The sequence below is a fragment of the Cupressus sempervirens genome, chromosome 10 (genome assembly GCF_028749045.1).
Source record: "Cupressus sempervirens isolate cs-2001-9-10 chromosome 10, ASM2874904v1, whole genome shotgun sequence".
Classification (NCBI taxonomy): domain Eukaryota; kingdom Viridiplantae; phylum Streptophyta; class Pinopsida; order Cupressales; family Cupressaceae; genus Cupressus; species Cupressus sempervirens.
In genome coordinates this window covers 918,006,374-918,024,073 of record NC_143127.1, presented here as the reverse complement: position 1 = coordinate 918,024,073, position 17,700 = coordinate 918,006,374, and positions in this window count along the sequence as shown.

Sequence of the window (17,700 nt, the reverse complement as noted above, 5' to 3'; positions counted from 1 at the left end):
CATTTAGGCACCTGCGCCAGAATCCCACTGACTCTGTCAATGTATACTGGATCAGAGGCCGATATCTGCATGCATATGGCTCTCTAGGCTGCCTGGTCTCTCTCTATGTGATGGGTCGAGTAACCCCAATGTGATCCCAAGACCAGACCATCAGTAGTGTCAGACCTGGTCCCACAGTGCGTTGTGTCGGGTATGCACACATGTGTAAATCATGGTATAACTCCGCTAAGATGGTCTATCCCCAGCAGTAGACCTCGCCATCCTCCTGTAATAGGGTGCTCAACACCCATGCCCAGCCAATAGGCCACCCATGCCCTACATGATCTAGTAGCATCCACCATATCAAAGAGGCTAGATATACCGCCAATCTCGGTAGTCTCTGCTCCAGGGCTCCCCACCAGGATAACCAGGATCGTTGTACTGGTAGTCTCTGTCCTCGACTACCAAAACACTCTCTCAGGAAGGGATCAGCTCCCTCAACTACATACTCTAGATATGTGCCTCTGAGAGGCACTCTCAGGATCCACCATACATCCAAGAGAGTAACAGTAGCCTCCCCTATGGGTGTATGCCATCGCTCTATGAGAGCCGATAGTTGTGCTGTGTGAGCTCTCAAGTCTGGCTACTCGTGGACATGCTCTAGTCCACACAGCCGCACGTGTCCCCAATCCGCGTCTGTCAGTCTCTCCTGTATCACCATAGTCGATGGATAGTGCTCCGGTGACCTAAAAAGCACCGTGCCCTCCTGCAGCATGGACATGCAGTAAGTCAGTCTTTTCATTTTCAGAATGGGGCATTTTATGCTCACCATTTTTTATTTTTTGTTGTGTTCGATGAAGACGCTGATTAGTGGAGATGCTGATCAGCGCAGACGCCAATTTGCGGAGATGCTAGTCTGCGCTTACGCAAAAACTCATGTTTTCATCTCCGCTCTGCTCTCGAAGATGACATGACAAGTTCTATCGTCTCCGACATTGCTATCCCTCGCACAGACGACAGACTATAGTCTTTCATCTTTTTTGGTCTTGTCGTAGCTTTAGCATCTGCATAGACGACAGGATGTTCCTTGTCGTCTCCGTAGGCATTGGTATCCCTTCTTTGTTGTCTACGCAAACGACAAGGTGGAGACTGTTGTCGCTGCTCGAGATAAGTTTTCGCCACATTTAGGGCATCATAAATGCATTCAGCCTAGTCTACCTATCAAATTACCAAGAGGATCAGATGACTCACCGGTGCCCCCATTGCGGCTGGCCTCTGGTGCTCCTGAACACGCTCACCAAGCTGCAATCTCTCGATTGGGTCCATAGCTGCTCTAGATGCTCTTCTCGTGGTGTGACAATGACCTTCCTATGGGTCCCTTGGCAGCTTATGTAGGCCCTGTGGACCTCGTTTGCGCCCTTCTTCACTCCGCGCCGTATTTGTCTCATGATTTCTCCATATATTTATCCTGTTTTTCTCATTTCTTTCTTTCCCTTCTTTCTGTTCTGCAACCTTTTCACGCAAATTGCCCAAATTTGTATTTTTTGCGCAATTTCCGTGAGGGGGCATTAGGATTCTCTTTCTTTCTCTGGGGCAACTTGTATGTTCTTTGATATGATGCCGTGCCAACATCACATCAAAGAGGGCCAAAATGTATACACTAAAAATTGTCCTGAATGACTATATTAATTTAATTAATACTAGTCACATTCCTCTACTTATTTAATTAAATTATTTTAATTAAATAAGTTCATTTTTGTCTAAGTATTTTAATTTAATTTAAATACTTCTTAGCTCTAATGTGTTAATTTTAATTAACACATGATTCTCCACATATTCCTTTTTTAAATAAATTTTATTTATTTAAAATCTTCCATTTTCCATTAATTCTTCTAGACCTTGAATAAATTAAATTTTATTTAATTTAATCTTCATTCAAACTCCCTAGAGGTACGTGCATCCATATGAGTTGTCATCACATCTTTTAAGCACATGGTGTCTACAACTTGAAAACTTTCTACACACATGTGCCACCTCATCATTTTATCCTCCCAACTAAGGATATGAGATAAGGAGATAAGGTGCTTAATCCTTATCCTTATCCTTATCCTTATCTTCTAGACACCCTCTAGATGTTTCCTAGGAGTCTTTAAATAGAAGCCTTGTCTCAAGCATTGCATATAGAGGATTATTGGATTGCATTGATACGCTGTCGCTTTGAGTCTAGAATCACCACATTGAGAGCTTGCATTATAGGTACATTTTCATATAGAGTTCATAGGCTGCATCTTAGTGATTTGATAGTTGGTTAGATTTACATCTTGTATTGCATCTTAGTTTTTTTTGTGCATGCATATTTATTTTACATTCTAGTTTAGCTTTCATTCTAGTTGTAGCTTGCATCTTGCATATTTAGTTTACATTCTAGTTATACTTTGCATTCATTGATAGTTTTCATCATTTCATGATTCATTGCATCATAGAGTACCTTGGAGTGTGACTTCCTCCATAGTCATATCTTGAATGTATTTGTCTTTTCATATAGTCTAGGATCATATTGCACATTCACTTTGCACTCACACTCACATTTGCACTTCCACACAAGGGATTTACTTATTGTTGTGTTTGTGAGAGCATACCAAACATACCCTCCATCAAGGATACACCAACAATGGCTAAACATAGCTGCCCTTGTTGAGTATTAGAGGTGGTTGGAATTTTGGTTTGTTGGTTGCTTTTATGAATTTCTTTTAGATTAGCTTGATTCCTTAGGCTTCTAGCAATTTGCACATTTTCCAGCACACACCTAGTTATTGGAATGATCAAAATTTTTGTCAAAATCAGTTGCTGTTGTGAAATTGTTCTGTCCTTTTGCACAAAATCATTTTGGTCTTGCACGAAATCATTTGTCTCTCGCGCGAAGACATTTTTTTCTCGCGCAAAATTAAAATTCTGTTGCGCATCTTTGCGCGATCCAAAAAACATTCTTGCGCGAAATTAAAAACTGCTACTAACCTTCGCATGAGACAGAAGCATCTTCGTGTGGCCCGTAAAAATTCTTCATGCGGCCCGTAAAATTTTTTCGCGCGAGACTTTGTATCAGCATTTACAATCTGGGTCTGTTCTAGCTATCTGCAGCCTACACACTGTCCTTTTCTGTGTCTGTTTATCACTCTCTATTTGCAAACAGTCCTAGAATAGCGACACTTCACTTAACTGAAACTTGTGTTTATACTTTGACTAGTCTTGTCTCATACGTAATCTTGGTCCTCGTCTTAATGCTTTTCATACTTTGTGCCGCAGTGGTCATAATCTCTAGTTGTTCTAGCCTTTAAATTAGACCATTTGTTCCTTAGTGAATAGCATTCTTGCTACTATCCTGTCCTTTTTGAGACTCAGTCTTAGTAAAGTCCTTGTCTAGATTCTAGCTTCTTGTCCGTTCCTATGACTATCACAACCAAAAGCGGCAACGTGTTTTACCTTGATAACATTAGACGTGGTTGTGCTAGGGGTCATAATCGCAGCAAAGGTAGCTTACCTTTCACTACGCAATCTATATCCAGTTTGGCTAGTGAGGCATCTTCACGGTCTTCCTCACCTGCAAGGTCATCTCAAGTTCAACGAACATTTTCCAATTTGCAACAAATTAGGAATCCTTTTTACCAAAAGGATATCGAGATAGGTAGGAGTCCTGCATCCTCAAACACAATATATGATCCTTTCTCCATGGACCTTTTTGAAACACAACATACACAAACTGAACAAATTCCTATAATGACTAATCGTGAACCTGAATGGGGTAGTCATAGTCGATATCAAGAACAACCTAGGGATGACAAGGAGAAAGAGAAAGAAAATAACACTGATGAAGAACAAGAAGAGGTGGAAATTCTTCCTGAACACATAGCAAGATGTCGAAGATACAAAAACTTTCAGAAGGTCATGGGAATCTTACTCAATGAAGAGAAAGAAAAGTACTTTCTCAAACTCACCCAAGAGGGAGCTAAACTGCCCACACATTTCGATGTGGAGACCATTATCACATGTGAAGAAGAAGCTAAGACCACTAAACTCCAAAAACAATTGAAAATTATGCAAGACCAATTGGCTCAGATGATGCATGAGAAAGAGAAACCCAAAAAGACATACACATTGGACGCTCTTTGTTCATTTCCATTTGACAAAAGTATAAACATGCTGCCTTTCCCAAGAGGCATAGAACTAACCAAATATGACAAGTACTTTGGTAGTACTGATCCCCAAGATCACTTGCGGGAATTTGGTGCTTTGTCTATGGAGTTTATACATAATCAAATGTACCTCATGCATTTATTCCCTAGAAGCCTAGGTGGTCAAGCTTTGAAGTGGTTCTCACATTTACCTCCTAGTAAATATTTGAGATCTATGCAACCTTAAACAAAAGGTTGGTAAGCCTTTCCTCACTTTCCTCCAATGGTGGAGACAACTTTATACTAAGTACTCCCATAAAATCCCAAAAACGGAAAAGCTTGACATTTTCACTGATAACCTCTTACCTAATTTCGGGTATCGAGTTCAACTACAAGGTCCATGTACCTTTGAAGAAATGATTACACAAGCTATCCATATCGAAGAATTTATGGTCAAGAAAGGTGAGCTCACTCTTCAGAGAGACACAAAACAAGGTTCCACTTCCAACAGGGATAAAACCAAACATGTCAACAAGAACTGAGAAATTATACATGATGGGGTTGTTGATAATGTCACACCAAAACCTGCTAAAGCAACATTTAATCTCACAGACTACTTCAAAGTGGCCAAAAGTGCTGAGAAGCCTCCTCTTGACAATAAGGCATCTATGAACAAATCGAGAAACTCATGGGCAACACGACCCAAGCGAGAGTATATGCCTTTAGGAGAACCTTTGGATGTGGTTTACAAAACATTGCTACAACACAAGCTTATTTCACCAATGGATAACCCTCATCTCTATAATCCACAACCATGTCCACCATGGTGGAATGAGACCTCATTTTGTGAGTATCACCAAAACAAGGGACACAAAACCAGCAATTGTATAAACTTACGTCATAAAGTCCAAGACATGATTGATGCTGGTGAATTTGTGGTAGATGGACATAACAAAAACTCGGACCACAAGGCGTTCAAAGAGCCTTTCCCAGCTTATGAAAAAGGAGAGACTTCAAAACTAGAACCCTACAATAAGGTCAACTATACGTATTCCAATGATGAAAATGTCATTCACATGGTTGAACCTGTAGATTCTGAATACTATGATGTTATTACTATAAAGGGGAAGAAAAATAATGATAAACCCAAGACACCATTTTTCTTGAGAGGCCCTACTTCCAATAACATGGATAATGCATCTTCGCAACACTGTGCTAATGTTGTTACTCGCTCTCATGCAAAATTGGTGCTCAAAGGCCCTACACCTCCTACTTCAAATCTTGAACAACACAAGGACAAAGCCCTTGCTGGTCCATCCAGTAAAGGTGCAAAACACACGACGAACTTGACTGCAACTAGTTATAGTGTTTTAGATCAATTAAAACTAACCAATGCTCACATTTCCATATTTGAGCTGCTTAAAATCTTTCCTGCTCATAGGAAAATTCTAGACAAAGCCCTCACTGAGGAAAACGTTCCTCAAGATCTTGATCTTGAGAGATTTCAATCCATGGTAGGTCACTTGACCTCACCTCATCTTATGACCTTCTCTGAGGAGGATGACAACTCACTGAATCACCCACACAATCAACCTCTACACATTGAGGTTATGATCCGCCAGAAACGTGTTCGTTGGGTACTCATTGACAATGGCGCTGGCCTAAACATTGTTTCTACTGCTCTGCTTAGAAAATTGGATTATTCTGAGGACTCTATTGATCCTCGATGAAAGATCACTATTAAAGTGTACGATGAAGTAGAACAAAAGTCACTAGGTCTTGTGACTTTACCAATTCGCGTCGGTCTTATCGAAAGGGATGTCACCTGTCAGGTGCTTGACATTCCCTTAGCCTACAACATTCTGTTGGGATAGCCATGGATACATGAGATGCACATTGTGCCATCCACATACCACCAATGGATCAAATTCCTGTTTCATGGCTCCGAAGTTACCATTCCTGCTACTACTAGCTATTCTTGCAATATGCTCAAAGCTGCTGATTCTTTCGTCCCTGCTAACTGTGAGTCTACTGATTGTCACAACAATAAGCTGAAACAAATTGACCAGTCATTTAAATTGAAAGAAACTGGTATGGGAGAGTACCACATGGAACCAGTGCTGTCATTAACGTCTATTCCAGAGTCCCCTCGACATTTTGGGAGACCCTCAATAGAAAAGAAGCCATTCATGTTGACACCTCAGACCAAGTTTAATGGCTCTTTTGTCAAAGCTATAGTTCCCTTAGAAGATGAAAGCGAAAATAGAGCCATTACTGCATGGCTTTACAAAGAAGAGTCTCTAGTAGACCTAACAGAACAAGCTCGAGAAATCACTCCTAAGAAGTATGGACTTGGTCTTAAGCTTATGAAGCATTTTGGCTACAAGGCAACCGGCCCTATTGGGTGCAATAACAATGGTTTAATAGATCCTATAAAAGCAATAGCTCAAAGAAATAGTGACACAACTGGCCTAGGGTTCAAGAAGGTCCCTTCCCATTTGGGATCCAATAAATTCATACCTGTACCTGAGAGTTCATTTGAAAATGAGTCACAATCTGAATCAGGTACTCGAGAGGAAGAATTTGATGATGAGGATTCTTACCCTCATCCTATTCCTTATGATCTTGCTAAATTCTTTGCTGAGCCAGATGACTTTGTGCCACGTGTTAGCATTGTGGATGATACTAGTGATTCTTCTGAGGACAATGTTGAGCAACTCAAATATCATTCAAAAAAGGGGGAATCTAGTCAGTCATGCCATATTGAGTATTTGTGTAAGAATCCAGAGGCTGAAGGAGAGTATGTCCCTATCACTATTGGGGAGTTCTATAGTCTCTCACCATGTAGCACTGATTCTCATGAATATGAATTTGACAATCTTTTAGAAGTGACTACCGATAAAGACATTGACCAAGTGCATGTCTATGAAAATCAAATCGAAGTGAGTGAAACGTCTAGGGATAGGTCACAGGGGTCTGATCCAATTAGTGTCCTAGAGTCGTCAATTACTAACGTTCATACTCCGAGGCATTTGAATACACCTGTGGGTGAGGTTGCCATAGGTCTCGAATTGTTGGTCTTCACATTTAATGACTATATTGTGAATGCAATTGAACTAGCCACTACTCTCTCACTCACACATCCCGAGCTTATAGATTGGAACCCCAATGCACCTAACAAAGTCCCCACATTCCAGAATGACTATGCTCTTGCCTGTTACTTAAATGCTATCAAACCTATAATGTCTTCCACCAATGAGCAGAGCATCAACATGACTAAGGCTGACATCAAATATCTTAGTCACAAGATTAAAAAGAAAAAATGCAAGAGGTCCAATGGTGAAAACCACATTGTGGCAGTGTCGGATCAAAAAAAAGTAAAAACAAAAAATGTATCCAAGGGTGAAAACCTCTCTAAGGTGCCCGCGGATGAGATATTTGATGTCCTTCCAAGTCACTTTCAGGAGAGATCATCAGTGTTAATAGAGCCGACACAACCAATTAACTTGAGCACAGAAGAACATCCTCATGTGATACATCTAGCACAGTCATTGTCGCCTGAAGAGAAAGAACAATTCATTGCCTTTTTGAAGGGAAAGAAAATAAATTTTGCCTGGACATATTCTGACATGCCAGGATTGGATCCTAATCTTATTATGCATCACTTGTCCATAACACCAAGCATAAAACTAGTTAAACAGAAGCTTCGAAAAATGCATCCTCATGTTGCATTGCTAGTCAAAGCCAAATTGGAGAAACTTCTGAAGGCTGGTTTCATTTGTGCAATTGATTATGCTGAATGGATATCCAATATTGTCCCTATGTCCAAACATGATAAGTCTATTAGAGTTTGTACAGATTTTTGTGATCTTAACTTGGCATGTCCTAAAGACGACTTTCCACTCCCTAATATTGATATGATTGTGGACATGACGGCTAGCTATGAGATGTACTCACTTATGGATGGTTTTTCTGGATACAATCAGATAAAAATTACACCAGAATATCAAGAGAAAATAGCCTTCACATGTGCATGGGGAACCTTTTGTTGGAATGTGATGCCATTTGGTTTAAAGAATGCTAGAGCTATATATCAGCAGGCTATTACTACAATTTTCCATGACATGATGCATAGAACTATGGAGGACTATGTTGATGATACTTTGGTCAAAAGCACTAAATGCAATACTCATTTGCAAGATTTGGGACCAATCCTAGATCGTATGGAAAAGTTTAGTCTTCGGCTCAATCCTAAGAAGTGTGCATTTAGTGTCACATTAGGAAAACTGTTAGGATATATTGTTTCTGCAAAGGGAATTGAAGTAGATCCAAAAAAAGTACAAGCAATAATGGACATGCCACCACCTCGAAACATCAGTCAGATGAGAGGACTATAGGGAAGGCTTTAATCTATTCGCAGGTTTATTTCACAATTGGTGGATAAATCACAACCCTTCACAAAGACCTTACATAAGGGTGTGAAATTCAATTGGAGCCAGGATTGTGAGCAAAGCTTAACACAGATTAAACAATATCTTGTCAATCCACCAATCCTGATGCCTCCTATGCATGGGAAGCCTTTGCTTTTATACATTTCAGCCACTGAAACATCTTTGGGGATCCTATTGGCTCAGGAAGATAATGATAACAAAGAAAGAGCTATTTATAAATTGAGCTGAACATTGGTCTCTTATGAGAACAATTATAACATTATTGAGAAAGCTTGCTTGGTAGTTGTCTTTGCTTCCCAAAATTTGAGACACTACATGGCTTGTGGCTAAAATAGATCCATTAAAGTATTTGCTCAGTAAGGCAGCTCTCACAGGAAGATTGGCTAAATGGGTCATGATACTAAGTGAGTTTGACATCCAATATGTTGAATACAAAGCTATAAAGGGATAGGCAATTGTAGACCAGTTGGCCGAGGCACCCATACAGAGTCTTCTACCAATAAACATTGATTTTCTAGATGAGTCAATTCTAACACTTACTCATCATACATGGGTTATGTTCTTCGATGGATCCTTCACACAACAAGGATCAGGTGTTGGATTACTTTTCATCACACCACAGAGATACTCATTGCCCAAAGCGTACAAGATTCTATTTCCTTGTACAAATAACATTACCAAATATGAAGCTTTGATCAATGGTATGAAAATCACAGCTGAATGGAGAGTAGATCAGTTGGATATCTTTGGTGACTCTCAGCTTGTCATCAACCAAGTAAATGATGTGTATCAAACAAAGGATGAAAAACTAATTCCTTACAAATGCATGGTTGATGACTTGACAAAATATTTTCCACACATCACCTTCCAACAAGTTCCATCCGCAGATAATAAAGTGGCTGATGCCATGGCCACTCTGGCCTCCCTTCTACAAATGCCAAAAAATGATCTACAACATGAATTCTTGGTGGAAGCGTTACACTACCCAACGTATGACACACCTGATTCCAAGATGATCTATTCTATTATAAGACAAGAATCATCCTACTACCATCACATCTATTCCTACCTTCGTAATCAAACCATTTCGGAAGGTCTGACCCAGAATGAGAAACATTACCTAATCTGTAACACTTCACATTATGTCATTATTGCTGACGATTTGTATAGGAGAGGTCTCGATAGAACACTCCTTAGGTGTTTAGAACCCAACGAGTCAAAACGTGCACTAATTGACGTTCATGAAGGCATTTGCGGATCTCATTCAAATGGCCTAACACTAGCTCACAAACTCCTTTGTGCTGGTTACTACTGGCCTAAAATGGAGCAAGAAGCTATTAAATATGCTAGGTCCTGTAAATAGTGTCAGCTACATGGGAATCTCATTCACGCTCCAGCTAGAGAGTTGATTCCCTCTACTAAAACATGGCCATTTCAACAATGGGCCTTTGACTTGGTGGGGCATATTCACCCAAGCTCTTCTAATGGACATAAGTTCATTATTACCACTACAGATTATTTCACAAAATGGGTAGAGGCAGTCCCTCTCACAATTGCTAATGGAAAAGCTGTAGCGCTTTTTATCACAAACTACATCATCTGTAGATATGGTATATCATCCTCAATCATAATTGGCAATGGAGGATAGTTCAAAAATAAAGACCTTAAGGAACTGTGCAAGAAATTCAAAATTACACAACATTGGTCTTCCATTTATTACCCCCAGGGTAATGGCCAAGTTGAGGCATCCAATAAGGCGATCCTCAAAATTCTTCATCGCACATTCAGTAAGTCAGGGAGAGACTGGCATCTCCAGATCAATCCAGCTCTGTGGGCATATAGAACAAGCATTAGAACTCCAACAGGCATGACTCCTTTTGCATTAGTATATGGGAGGGATGTTGTGCTTCCGATAGAGGTCGAGATTCCTACCTTGAGAATCTCTATGAAAGGTCTTATCATAGATGATGACTATAGGATAGCTCGGCTTCAAGAGTTTGTGTTGCTGGATGAACGACGACAAGTGGCCTGTGATCATCTACGAGCATATTAACAATGAATGGCACGAAGCTACAATAGGAGAATTAGGCCACGTGACTTCCAGCTGGGTGATCTCGTCCTGAGAGAGAATCTTAAGAATCAACAACAACGAATGCAAAAAGGAAAGTTTGAACCAAACTGGCTAGGTCCTTACATCATTACTACAGTATATGGATCTGGCACCTATCAACTTTCCATAACCGAAGGAGAAGTGCTTAAAGAGCCTATGAACACTCTCCACCTGAAGCAATTTTACAGTTGATTCAATCTCAGCAAGCTCTCTGTACATATCTAAATGTCCTAAAAAAAATCCTAAAAATTAGAAAAAGTCCTGAAAAAAATTGTTACCCTGGTAAAAACCTAGCAATAGGTGCCTTCGTTACACGAAAAAAATTGAAAAATCTCAAAAAAACCAAAAAAAAGCGCCATTGATGAAAATCTAGAAATAGGCATCATGGTATCAAAAGAAGGAAAATCCTGCCAAGGTGAAAACTTGGTAAACAGGCGCCTCTTGTTCCCAATGCTCCATCTTGCAGTGCATCTTCTGGCTACTCTGTATAGTCACTTTCATGCTTTTTCTTTCCTTCTTTTCCTGCTCATGTATCCATGGATTGAGTCTTGTCATAGCTCGGGAGCATTCCCCTCTAGTGTCACTCATCTCGAGATTCTCCTCATAGAATCTCCTTCGTGATGGTCACCAGTCATTTTGACTACATCTGCCTACTGTCACCAGTGTCACTCTTTTCGAAATTATCCTCATAGAATCTCTTTCGTGATGGTCACCAATCGTTCTGACTGTGTCTATCTACTGTTGTCACCCTACTAAAGAGATTTCTTTCTTACATGTTTTGGACATTGACACTTGATATCAATCCCGAAAACATTGCACTCAGAAAAATAATGATATACTTATTTGGATATGCTGAGCATTTTCTTTGTTTTCTTTTTTTTGCTTTATCATATCTCCTCGAGCAACTCGATGATGTCATCTTCGACTAGAGAAGTAATGACTGGGGGCATGATCTTTTTCTTTGCTTTCTGTTTGTGATTTAGTTCTAATAAGTTGATCTATTCCTATAAGAGGGGTGTCCACTATAAGAGCCTCCATCTTGTATTGGATGGCCGTGTGTACCTTGACTCATTTTATATAGATACGTCAATGACATTGGTTCTTCTCCTTGTTTGTTGGAGTGAAATCTTCATGCTACAGTAAATATTGATACTCATCCTGCTAAGTGAATGTACGGGTCACTGCGAGTATATCTAGCACACTTCTGTCTTAGGTTACGAACGCAAGGGTCATTGTGGACAGAATGAATACTAAATACTTAGCATAAGAGGGATCTCCTATGTGTTTGGTGTGCTTGTTATGCAAGCAACATTCAAGTCATCCTAGCATTTATGCTTTGATGCTTATGTTAACTTGCTACATTAAAAGGGACAAATGTTCTGGTCATTCTGGCTTCTTGTGCCTCAAATGCTTGCATTTAATCTCGACATCCCAATAACGTATGTTATATTCATATTTTCATGATTGCAAATGTTAGTGGAAATTGTATAACATACGAGCTTTATTTTATATCCAATGATGATAAATCATCGAGGCTTGGTAACCAGACCTAGGGTTGCATTTAACATAGTCTTGCATACTTCATTTACATTAGCACGCAATTCGATGGTAATCCTGTTCATACTCCACATGCATCAGATTCCTCCACGGCTGCACAAGCGTTTGGTTCATCGATTCTCACTCCTCAATGGAATAACTGTGACTGTCAAAAAATAACACACAACACTACGTCAGATGTCAGTTCATACATATGCATTCTATGTAAACATACATCTCATGTACATCAAAGCAAAATAAAATAGACAATGACATGTACATAGGAATACTCAGCTCAAAATCTCATATATATATATATATATATATATTTATCAAAGAATGGGTTAGTACAAAAAAAAGGGCGCTACTCGAGCGCAATTGATCAAAAATGATACATCTAGTGCTGGCACACCAATTGATACATAGCCAGAGATCAAAATCAAAACTTAGGCACAGAACGTCTAACTCTGTCCTGAACTCTTGCCTCCAGGAGGAGCAGGAGGAACAGGGGCAGCAGGTGGCGGAGGCAGTGGTGGCTTATCTGGCCTGATAGGAGGTCGTGCACCTTCGGACTCTCATGTGTACTGAGAGAATCACTGCACCTGCAATGTCTCATCAGGTACTATACTAGTGTATGCAGTATAATAATATGTAGCTCGAGCAGACTAGAAGCGGATCTCATCGTGTGCCATCTCTAGCCTCCGCTTTACAGCCTCTACGTGCTCTCTCTGATGATTTGTCTCTCTCTATCTCTCTACTAGCTGCGCATCCCTGACTGCCACTGCAAATTGCAACTCTCCCAACTGTCGAAAGGCTGCATGAACCCGCTCTCAGTACCATCATACCGCATCCTATACCCCACCTACTAGCTAATCTGGCATATCCTCATTGACCATCTCTGGTGCATGCTGCTGTGGAAGTGCCTACTGCGATGGAGGTACTTGTGGCTGTGGAGGCACCTGCTACTGTGGGACCTCCTACTGAGGGGCCTGCTCCTCTGTCCTCTGACTCCTTCACTGACTGTGTCCTACTCCACTACCCCCAGCACCTGGGTCTGATCCCATCTGACATGTGGGAATAGGTATTTGCTGTACCTGGTGTTGGACCTGTGGTTGCACTTGTAGCTATGCCTGCTGCTGCTGAGGCACCTGTCCCTACCCCTGTACTTGCCCTGCCATCCCTAGTGGATCTGTGAAGCGTGGGAATGGATGGCTCATCAAAAATGCCTGATATGCAGGCATCATCCTGGCATCTACTACCTCTGGTAAGTAGTCCCATTGAACTACAACTAGGCTACGGATATCTATCATGGATCATCTTGGATCCATCCGTGGAGGCCATCCCCACTTTATATCCTTTTGCACCCTGGCATAGGCACAATACTCAGCTAAAATGTCCTGTGGTTAGCCATACTACCGCCACACTCGTGAGGTGACAAATCTCTCTATGATTGATGTCGTCCTGCCTACTAGCAGTCGAGAACTAAACATCCAGGGCAGCTCTCTCGGGGCATCATCCCAGTCCTCTATCTCTCTCTAGGGTCACCATATAATAGACACCAGGTCATCGAGATGTGTCTGCCAATGCTCAATCTTACCCAGGTTGGCCTGGGTAATATGCCCTCGATATCTGTAGATGTAGGGCTCCATGGGCTCCTAAGAATCCTCAAAAATCAGCCTACATATAGGGAGATGCTCCCAGGCCCAAATCTGTAGCACATAAACACTTGCTGCCATGGTCTTATTCTCATGGAAGACGACCTCATGCATCTCATGAAAAAGATGGGTCAACATGCACTGACCCCACCCAAAGATCTTAGGTGCCTCAACCATCCTATGGAGCATGACACCCCATCCACACTCCAACCCATGCTATCCCCTGTCAGGACATAGGAAGCAGCTCAAGAAAATACCCAACATAGATACTAACCTATGTGTGGGTCCATAGGTATGCATCAGTTCATCCCAGTTGATGACCCTGCCTCTCGGTAGCTCTCTCTAAAAAACAATGGATAGTGCCTCTATCCCTAATCGAGGCACTGTATCATACACGACCCAGGCACCGTGAAATGGGATCCTCAAGATCCTCCATATGTCCTCTGGTGTGATGGTCATCTCACCCATCAGCAAATGAAATGTGTTCATCTCTGAATGGAAATGCTCTACCAATGCAGTCAGTAAACTGTGATTCACCATCATGGATGGAATTCGGCATAGTGAAGACAAACCCAATCAGGCAATGTGTGCCTGATCTGCATCATCCAAACTCCACAATAACTCTCCATACGGCGGATAATGAGATCTGAATGACATGTCTCCGAAGACCTCCTACATGCACAACAAAAAAAACTAAAAATCAAATGATCAGTATCAAGTCAAATTGAAGCATCAAAACGAAATAAAGTGCGATTTCTAAATGTGAAAACACAAAACTGTTGCAAAATTTTGTGCAAAATTCGTAAAATCTCATGCGAAGATGTTCAGTTTTGCGCGAAACTAATTTTTCTTTGTGCGAAAAAAAGATATTCTCGCGCGAAGATGGATCTTCTTGCGTGAGAAAAGAGGTTCTCATGTGAAACATGAATTGGCTCACATGAAGAATCTCCACCTTTGTGCGAAACCAAAATCACCCCACGCGATGATATTCCGGCCGTGCACGAAAAAACAGTGCACCCTGTTTCTTCGCGTGAAGAAAGAATATCTTCTCGCGAAGAAAGAATATCTTTGTGTGAAGAAAGAATATCTTCACGTGAGAAGAGATCGGTCTCACGCAAAGAAAGAATTGAACATCCTAAAACATGCTAAATATGTGCATAAATAAACTCAAAATGCATGAAAATGAAAGTACAATGATGGGAAATCGATGACTCACCGGTGGTCCATAGTCTACTGGCCGACTGTGTCGTCTGGAGCGCTCAAAACGATGATATCTCAAGCTCAACCATAAGAGCAAGCTCAACTAGAGAAACAAGAGATACAAGCACCAAAAGATCAAGAGGTCCCACCACCAAGAACCTTAGAGGAAGAAGCCTTCTCCATTAGTGTCAAAGAGAGCCAAAACAAAAACAATGGTGGTGTAATACCCCAAAATTGGCTCATTGCCATCTCAACCAATTCTAGTCTATTTCTGATCAATCTTAAAGTCCTATTCTAATAGGCAATTCTCATTCCACTATTCGCTACTTGACTTAATTGTCAGATGCAAAAAACTTAAATCTACATTCATCATACTTATTATTTAATTCCTATAGTACTTACTCATATTAGTCACATTAAACGTATTGATTAATATTTAATTTAATTATTAAGTATTTATACTTTAATTAAATTATATTATATCCTAAGGCTAATGTACTATGGAATTAAATTTATTTAATTTAATAAATATGCCTATTTTAATTAATTAAATGTAATTATTTAATTAAATGAGAAAGGTATTTCTAATTTATTAAAAGAAATTATTTAATTAAATGGAGTACTTACTTCTAAATAATTAAACAAAGTTATTTAATTAAATGGGAAGCCATTCCTAATTAATTAAATGAAGTTATTTAATTAAATAGAAAAAAATAATTATGAGAGTATATCTCATTTTATTAAATTAAATATCTCAACAAAATCTCTCTTCAGTTCAAAAAGGGAAATTTCCAGTTCACTATTGATCAAAAATGTGTTAAATCAGTTAACTCCTTTTTCTACTCAAATTAAAACAGTTAACTCCTTATTTTACTCAAATTATGTCTATTAACTCCCTTTAATTTGGGAATCTCCCTTTATGACTGAACCTCATCTTCAATCCTGACCATTGATGTGAATTGATCTCAACCGTTGATGGATTCCAAGAGAGTCTATTTAAGAGACCCTCATCTCCTCATTTTGGAGGATGAATTTGGAGAATTTGCATTGAATCGCTGCTGAAATTCATGCTCACGTTTTCTTACATTTCTTGCATACATTCTCATTCTTAGTTTAATCTCATTTTAGTTTAATCATGCATATGCTTAATCTAATTTTCTTTATTTGTTCTTAGATTACATTGCATCTTTCATTTTAGATTAATTTGCATTCTCGTTCTTAGCTTAATTTCATTGTCAAATCCTTTGTTCTTAGAGGGTTTGGTTGCCTGCACCTTGATTCTGAGGATATTAACAGGAAAAATCCCTTTAGATAGAAGGCAACAGGTCACTTTGCAGGGAAAATTTTGGATGAACAATCCAATGTTCATTCCGAGATGAATCCGCATGCAATGACCGTGTTGAAGTGTGTGTGTTAGCATAGGCCGCACTTTCACATATACAGGTGGTAGGTGTCAAGAGGAGAAAATTGAAGAAGAAGAGAATTCCCTCACTACAAGTGTCAGAAACCATTCTAGAAGCATGGGCTGAAGAAGAAGGGGAAGAAATTGAATTTATCCCCTTAAATAAGAGAATCCACTTGGCTAAGAAAGTAGATGAGGAGAGGAGGAGAAGATCTACTCAAACACCTCCATCTACTCGTAGGGATCCTATTCAGGTAGAAACTTTAGAAGATGAACATCAGAAGTGGATAGCTGAGATAGAAGGTGAAGGAGATGATATTTTTGAGCTCTCAAATTTTGATTTCATGCCAATGGGCATTGATATGGTGGGAGAAAAGATAAGAGATACTCCAAATAAAAAATCCTGAAGAAGAGGATTGGAATCAATTGCCTCCTCTACCTTAGGGATCTCTTGGAATTCCACCACCTCCTCTAAAAGTCCAAGAAGTAGAAAATCAGGACAGTGAGGAAGGAGAGTATCAAAAACTTCATGTCAATGAAGTATCTAAAGAAGGAAAAATAGTAGAAGAAACTCAACAAGTTCCCTTCGATAATGAGGCCAGATCCTTAGCCCAACATAGTACAAAAACTCCTTCTGAAGATCTTCTTCAACATGAGAAGACTCTAGAGAGGAGTAGTAAGGGAAAGGAGCCTACTTTGGAACCAATTACTTTAGCTAAATATATTTCACCAATGGGGGATCATACTATCATGGCTAAAGGAGGTCATTTTTTGACAAAAGAAACAAATGGAACTAACAGAAGAGGGAAGACTGATGGAATTGATAAAAGTGATAAAGAAGCCTGAGCCACCTAAGGGTGATGCTAGAACACTTTTCTACATCATTCAGAATAAAAATAAGGATCTTCTAGCACATATTTCCATTCCTCCTCCTCATGTAGACACCAAATAAATGACTCTTAAGGATTACCAAATAAAGGCGGTGATATTAGGAAAGCCCGCAGTGGATATGGTGAAAGTGTTGATCACTACAAGCCTTAAGAAAGTGTTCAAACATATGGATCAGGATGAGTCATAGCTGATAATGTTGCAAAATAAGAATAAGCTATTAAGAGGCTATTTTAATGAAGTAGTAGGACCATTGACCTAGATAATCTTTAGATCTCTCTTGGAGCTACACTTGAAAAGAAGCAATTAG